This window comes from Ovis aries, chromosome 4, assembly GCF_016772045.2.
Source record: "Ovis aries strain OAR_USU_Benz2616 breed Rambouillet chromosome 4, ARS-UI_Ramb_v3.0, whole genome shotgun sequence".
Classification (NCBI taxonomy): Eukaryota; Metazoa; Chordata; class Mammalia; order Artiodactyla; family Bovidae; genus Ovis; species Ovis aries.
Window position 1 is genome coordinate 66,345,830 of NC_056057.1, and position 8,462 is coordinate 66,354,291.

Sequence of the window (8,462 nt, forward strand, 5' to 3'; positions counted from 1 at the left end):
CCCAGTGCATGCGCGAGAGAGTGAGCGAGAGAGAGAGAGAGGGAGAGAGAGAGAGAGAGAGAGAGAGAGAGAGCTGGCTTTGGCTCCTCTATTTATATGTTTATCTCTCCCTGGGCCTGTCCTGTGTAAATTGGGCCAGCCAGGAGGGTTGTTTGTTTTACCTGAGGTCCTCACTCTGGTCCTTGGACCTTCTTTTGTTCTATTTTCGCGGGCTTTTCCCTTCCTTGTCTTGTAGCCACCACCATTTTGGACTCCTTTTCCCTGTTCTACCTACCTAACACGTAGTGTGATGTTTTTGAGGTTTATCCTTGTTACATCATATATCAGTAGTTCATTTTCATATTGTTTGATTTATTGATTATATAGCAATACTTATTTGAAATGTCAGTTTCTGCTTATTTGTTTACGTGTTCACTGTCCATTCTAAATGACACATACTCCCGCTCAAGAAGCCCTTTCATGTGATGTAAACAAATCAGCTGTCCCACAGTGAGTGAGTAGGTGAAGTGAAAACTCTGACACATAACTTACCTCTGTGGAGGATTCAGACAAATGAGAGCAGGCTCAGATGAGAATCCTTGCCTACCACCTCCACTACTGTATCTGGGGACAAAAACCCTTGGATAAGTGCATGTGGGATCAGTCACGTCTGACTCTTTTGTGACCCCATAGACTGTAGCCTGCCTGGCTTCTCTGTCCCTGGCATTTTCCAGGCAAGAATACTAGACTGAGTTGCCATTTCCTACTCCAGGGGATCTTCTTGACCCAGGGATCGAACCCTTACCTCTTCTGTATTGGCAGGTGTGGATTCTTTACCACTGTGTCACCTGGGACGCTCAAAACACTTGGATAGGGTGAGCCTTGTTTGTAGTTTTAGGACCTTCTTTGTCATGCTAGGGTGCTGCTCACTCAACCCATATGAAGATCATCTGAATCTTGAGCAGAAGAACACTTGTTGGGATTTAAGGACTCCCTACAGTTAGATGTGTTTGTCAAAATATGATGATACAAATTATTTTATATTCAATAACAATTGCAAATAATATTTATCCAATATGGAAAACCACCACCCCCCCAAATAGGATTTATTGCTCTGTAAGACATTTATTTACAGTAGAAATTTTTATCAAGCATTTGTTATACACTCATTACATAAACAAAACATTTCTCATGTTATTGTTTAAATAAACTCTGGCATCTTACTAGTTCCCCCTTTAATGAGTTCAAAAGTTTTCATTATGTATTTGAATGGATTATGTCTTTTTTCTATAATCATTTGGAAAATTACATAGTTCACACACTAACTTAAGACGAGTTTGTATGGATATATTTGATTGCACTAGGGGAAAATCAAGTTTGGTATACAGACCTGATTTGGTTCTTTGGAAAGACACTGCAGGCATGTGTGCTAAGCTGCTTTAGTGGTGTCCGACTCTTTGTGACCCTATGGACTATAGCCTGCCAGTCTCTCCTCTGTCCATGAGATTCTCCAGGCAAGAATACTGGAGTGGGTTGCCAGGCCCTCCTCCAGGGGATCTTTCAGACTCAAGGATTGAACCCGCATCTCATTATGTCTCTTGCACTGCAGGTGGGTTCTTTACCACTAGTGCCTCCTGGGAAGCCCTTTTGAAAAACACTGATTGCTTTTTAGTGGAAGCTTGTTAAGATATAATTTATATACAGTAAATTCACCCTTGTATGGTATGCAATTCTATGAATTTTCACAAATACATTTGGTCATAGTCTATCACTATGAGGTGTAGAACATTTCCCTCACCCCAATAGTCCCAACTTACCCCTTTCTGTAGGCAAAGGCAACTTTTTGAAAATTCTAGATTATTTTAATAGGACTTCAGATATGAGAATCACTGACCTAGATGATTTACCATAATCTGAAAATCTCATGTAAGCATGGGGTTCAAAAGTAAAGGAAAACGGTCCATACTAAATTCTGATTCAAAGGAGGCCCTTGGGAGGAAGTAGCTTTACAATAAGGTAATGAATTCCATGTGCTGGTGAAGCAAGCAGAGGCCTGGAGTGGAGGAGAATCTTTGAGGTGGATGATATAATTTGGAGTTAGATTTGTGCTTGTCCATACTGTAAGGTCGGACCCCGGGGGCCATGATGGGCCGCCCATCCTCTCCCTCCCAACCGCGAGAAAGTCCCTAACAGCGGATCCTCCCAGATGCCAGGGACCAATGACAGCACACTCCGCCAGCTAAAGCCGCCCCGCCCCTGCCGCGTAGAGAGACCTATCAGCTCGCGAAGCCGCGAACCAGCACCCTATCCAAACCCCCATCTGCTAGCCCAGCCATCCCTCGCAACCTGCATATATAAACAAACTTCCAACGCGGTCTGGGCGCGCGGATTTCCTCGACCTGCCCCGTTCGGGTCCGGGAAGCCCGCCCGGGAGCGCTTCGCTATTAAAGCCTGTTAGAGATTTTTGGTGTACCTGGTCTTTTACCTAACACATACCAAGAGGCAATTCCTCTAATTTAAAAGGAGATATAGCCCTGAAATAAGAGGAAGAACACTGTTACATTAACAGTGTTGTATTAATTTTATTAAAGACTTGCTATGTTGTCCTGATATATTTTCCTCAGTTTTCCTGCTGTCTGGTACAAATGATGATCCCAGGCCCAGAAACCCTGATGTTCATAGGGAATTTTTCAAAAGTATATAAATAAATAACATAGACAGGTGATTAGTTGTATGTGTTTTCCTCCCCAAATCAAAAATTTCTTGATGGATTAGATTACATCTCATCTTAGTTTATCTAATGTTTATTAGTGTTGGTATATTGATTTAGCTAATTATCTAATTAATTCTCCTGTCTGTTCACTCATAAAATCATTTTATGAACTGATAACTTGCCAGAAAGTGTGTTAGGCCTGGAGATAGGACATGGAAAGATGCCAGACGAGTCTCTTCCTCACAAAGCTACATTCTGATAAGAGAAATAGCCACTAAATAAATAAACAAATAAGTTAATAAAAATCCAGATAACAAAATGTTAAGAAGAAAACAAAGGTAAGCAGATAGAGAATATACAGAGATGAGTATAGGAAGAAGCTCTTTTGGATAGAGTTGTCATGAGGAGACTTTCTGAAGAGCTTGCATTTGAACAGAGATTTAAAGAAGGTGCCAGCCATATGAATATCTGGGGAAAGCGAACTAGCAAATGCAAAGAGGGAACAGCAAGGGAAATACCCTTGAAATGAGAATGATCCTTGGTGTGTTCAAGAATTAGCAAAAAGATTCATGAAGTTGGATCACAGTGATAGAGACAGAGAGTAGTATGAAATGAGGTCATAGAGGTATGTAGGGCTGGGTTGTGCAGAGTTTTGTAGATCTTGGTAAGGAGTTAGGGATATAACTAAAAATATATGAAAGGCCACTGGAAATTATTAACAATGAAGCAATCCATCTGATTTATGTTTTTAAAAGACTACTCTGGTCATTGGGTGGTAAGTGGATAATTTCAAGAAGAGAATTAAATATTATTATGCTCCATTATGAGCATGCAAGTCTTGGTTAGGTAAGGTAAATTGAGTGTTTCAAGACACAGAATGGAAAAATATCCCATTCAACCATATCCCTTGGATGTCATAATGATCTAAAAGGACTCAATTAATCTCTTTGAAGAGAAAATTTCCTTTGAGAGACAATTCCTATTGGATGATGTTCCATGTTATTGGCAAGAGTTTATTAAACACCTTTCCTTCAAATCATCTCAGACATGGTAATACAGGAGGACTCAGGTACTGCATCTTAATTGCTGTCATCATCAACAGTTGCATCTGGTTGCTGGAGAGACAGACACGTGAGTCTGTATTCCATACCTATGGTAGCTGGAACATCATTTTCTATTATGTTCTATTTTGTTCTGACAGACGAATGATTAATTAGCACAATCAGCATCTCTCCTTGAAAAGGGCCATGGATCAGCGTGTTCCTCTCCATCATGTAATTGAATCAGGGCCCACACACCTGTTTCCACTTCCTTTAAACAAACACCTGCCCAATAACCAACACAAAGCAATATTAAATCTCAACCTGCCTTGTGCATAAGTACATCTTTCAACTTGACCTAATCAATGCTGAAAGCTAGGAAAACATAGGTCTCAGAGAAGACCGCTTCCTGGCCCTCACATGTAATCAGAGCATCTGGGGCTCTGTCCCCACTCATGACTATGTTGCAGAATGATTCAGAGTGACTCTGCAGTCAGACCAGTCAAGGGTCATACCAGGTTTTCCAGTGGGGTGACACTGAGGGATTCACTTAGCCGCTGTTAAGTCTCTATTTCCTCATCTTCAAAATGGGGACAGTGATGTTTATCATAAATATTTGTTGATTTTCCATATGTAAATCATGTACGTAAAAGGCTTAGCACAGTATTTTGCACATGGTAAGCAAATGTTAGCATTTTTTACTATAATAAGATAATATCAAAAACAATTAGGTTGAAAAATTTCAGTTCTGGATAACGTGGGGTAAATGCATGTACCCTCTCCCACTGATTACAACTAGAAGTCCTGGACAGAATACACAAATCAACAATCTCAGGACTCTGAAAAGTATATAATGGCAAGTTAACCAAGGAGAACAAAAGCCTTAACGAGCAACACTTATGAAAATGACTTCCTGCTTCTTCTCTCTTCCCATATTTCCCGGCATAGATTCTAGGACCCCCTGAATCTTGAGACTCTACGAGCGTTAACAGAAAAAGCTGCACGAAAAGTCCTCTCTCATGGGACAGAGGGCTGGGAATGGGGACCCTGGGGAAGAAAGGTCTTTTGCTTCTCTTGGCCCCACTTCAGTAATAAAGTGGCATTCCTATGACAGTGCCAATTGCAGCAACGGTGGAAGTGGCATCGTGGGCAGCAGCTGCAGCAGCAGGGGTTCTGCAAGCTCCTTTCTCTTGTTACTTTGCCCTGAGGTAGATTCAGTTTCAGGCTTTCCAGGTGACTTAGTGGTAATGCAGGAGATGCTCGTTCCAGCCCTGGGTTGGGAAGATTCCCTGGAGGAGGAAATGGCAGCCCACTCAGTATGCTTGCCTGGGAAATCCCATGGACAGAGGAGACTGGTGGGATATAGTCCATGGGGGTCACAAAGAGTGGGATATGACTTAGCAACCGAGCACACACACAAATCCAGTTTCAGTAAGTTCATTACAGTACATGAATGCTAAAACCATGGTTTTTCTAGGCAGAGCCATGCAAAGGAGTCAATAGGAGTCAGAGAATGTGGGGGGATTTACAAAGAGAAGTTAGCTGGAGAAAGGAATCCTTTAAATTGGAGTATAAAGTATTGGGCTCATCATGAGTCATGCATGTGTAAAACTTTATCATAAGCAACATGGAAAAGCCTTTGAGATTGAACTACAGTGTAGACCACCATCCAGTCCTGGACGGAGTCCTGGATGATGCGTGAACAGGTAGGCCAGATAGTACAGAACAACCATGAAAACTAAATTGACAATAGAGCCACAACCTGAGGCTAGGTCAGGACTGTGGTCTGAGCCTAACTAGGTTAACCGGCTACTAAAGAAAACACAAAACAAAAGAAATTAACACTCCTCAGAAAATTTTAACAGATCCCACAGTCAGTCTCAAAACATAATAAATTGTCCAGGATACAATCCAAAGTTACTCAACATACAAAGGACCAGGAAGATGTAAATAACCTGCAAGGGAAAAAGTAATCAACAAATGCAAACTCTAAAATGACCTTGATGTAGGAATTGTCCAATATTTAAAAGCACATCTTATAATGATTATTCATGCATTAAGGGTGAACAGTCTCAAAATGAATGAAGACAGACATTTTCAGCAGAGAAATAGAAGGCATGCCAAAGAACCAAGTGGAAACTTTTGAATTGATAGATACAGTAACAGAACTAGAATGTCTACTAGAGGACCTCAAAAACCGAATGGAGGTGAGAAAAAAAAAAAAAAAGGGCTAATGAACTTGAAGGTCAATCAATAAAAATTATCCAATCTGGAGAGCACAGAAGAAAAAAAAAGTTTGATAAAGAATGAACAGACTCTCAAAGACCTGTGGGACAATATCATAAGTTCTTATACACTATGATTATAGTCCTGGAAGAAGAGGAGAAAGAAATTTGTGCACAAACATATTTAAAGAAATCATGTCTGAAAATTTTCCAAATTTGGTAAAGGACATGTATTTGCAGATGCACAAAATTCAGCAAACTTCAAATAGAATACACTCAAAGAAAACATGCTCTTACTCATCATAATCAAAGAGTAAAAACCAAAACAAAGCAAGAAATCTTGAAAAGGTCATAGAAAACCAATACATTAAAGAAAGAATCTGTGACTCAAATGACAGCAGATATAATATTTTGATATTCATCAAAAACCATGCAGGCAAAAAACAAAAGCAACAACAGGACACCAGTGGAATAACATTTTTTAAATGTTGGAGGAAAAATACCGTCAAAGCATATTTTCACGACCAGTGGAAATAGCACTCAGGAATTTAGTTTTGAGACTAGTCTTGTATTTCAATTTTTTTTTTTCACCAAACGTTCCTACTATGTTTAAGATACGGTGCTCAGTACAAGTGATTTCAGGAAGATCAAGACTCAGCTCTCCCATCAAGAAACTGAATCTGAAGTTGTCACATTGGAATTAAGGATGAAGTCCATAGAAGGGACTCTGGTGACACAAAGGAGGAGGTAGTCATCTCTATTCAAGTAAAAAGAAAGAACCAGGCATACTGTTGAGAGGAGATTATGTTTGATTTGAATATTCAAAGGTATATACCAAAGGGTTCAGAAATCTGTGCAGTTGACTACAACAGGGAGAAACATGAATACAGTGTGCAATGGTTTATTGGTATATATGGGTAACGTTTAATTTTTTAGTTATATAATGTATATACCTCTTGACACTTATTTTTCACTCTGATAAAATTTCCAACTTCCAGTTCATATAGAACATTGATCAATGGATCTAATTCTTCCTCTGCTGCTGCTAAGCTGCTAAGCAGCTTCAGTCATGTCCGACTCTGTGCGACCCCATAGACGGCAGCCCACCAGGCTCCCCCGTCCCTGGGATTCTCCAGGAAAGAACACTGGAGTGGGTTGCCATTTCCCTCTCCAATGCATGAAAGTGAAAAGTGAAAGTGAAGTCGCTCAGTCGTGTCCGACTCTTAGCGACCCCATGGACTGCGGCCCACCAGGCTTCTCTGCCCATGGGATTTTCCAGGCAAGAGTACTGGAGTGGGGTGCCATTGCCTTCTCCAATTCTTCCTCTATACAGAGCTATCTGATAATACTGGGGAATTAATGCTTGAGGGGCATTTTTCAACCAATGACTGATGAAAGTTGAGGGATAAATACCCCAGCTCCCATATCCCTTGAACAGGATAACTCTGAAGCACTGAGGTCTCAGATTTCACCGGTGGAATTAAGTTCTGTTTGCCCACTCTTAGTGAACTTGCTTGACAATGCATATACATTATTGATTTTCACTCACTGCCTCTCCTACTTCCCCACTTGCCTTAGTAATGTTTTTAGGGATGACTTCTCAAACAAACGATTTGAATTTGTATCCTTGTTTCAGGACCTAATTCTAAGAAAACTCAAACTAAAATGGCATCACAGATTAGGTTTCCAAGGAAGCAGGCTTTGAAACGGAGATTTAGAATTTGTTAAGAGTGCTCTTGTAATTGGGTTTCCTGGTAGCACTAGTGGTAAACAACCCACCTGCCAATGCAGGAGATGTAAGAGACGCAGGTTTGATCCCTGGGTTGGGAAGATCTCCTGGAGGAGGGCATGGCAACCCACTCCAGTATTCTTTCCTGGAGAATCCCATGGACAGAGAAGCCAGCCGGCTATGGTCCATAGAGTTGCAAAGAGTCGGACACAACTGAAGGGACTTACCACACTCTTGTAATTAACATCTGTGAGATAAGAAAGCAGTCCTGGACAAAGGAAAGACTTGGGCTGCAGTTCCAACAAAAGTCTCAAGCAACTCCAAGGTGAGTTTGGAAGCCAGAGTGATTCTTGAGAGTTGTCCTAAGTTGAGGTGAGGGGTCTTGGCTTCCATTCCTTCATATCAACCAGTCATTAGATGGAGGTTGCCCTGAGAAAGGAAGCATGACTTTGAGCAGCATAGTTCTTTTTAGGAGCATGGTAGAAAAAGCTTATATTTCCTTGAAGGGACCGTTGGTAGAAACATGTTAAAGGCAATTCTGGTGAGGGCTTGGGAAGAAAAGAGGAGAGCTGGAGAGAAAGCTTCTATTGTCTTAGAGAATACGCATATATATATGTATTTTTTTTGTTTGTTTGTTTGTTTCATACATATATATCTGGAGAAGGCAATGGCACCCCACTACAGTGCACTTGCCTGGAAAATCCCATGGACAGGGGAGCCTGGTGGGCTACAGTCCATGGGGTCGCAGAGTCAGACATGACTGAGTGACTTCACTT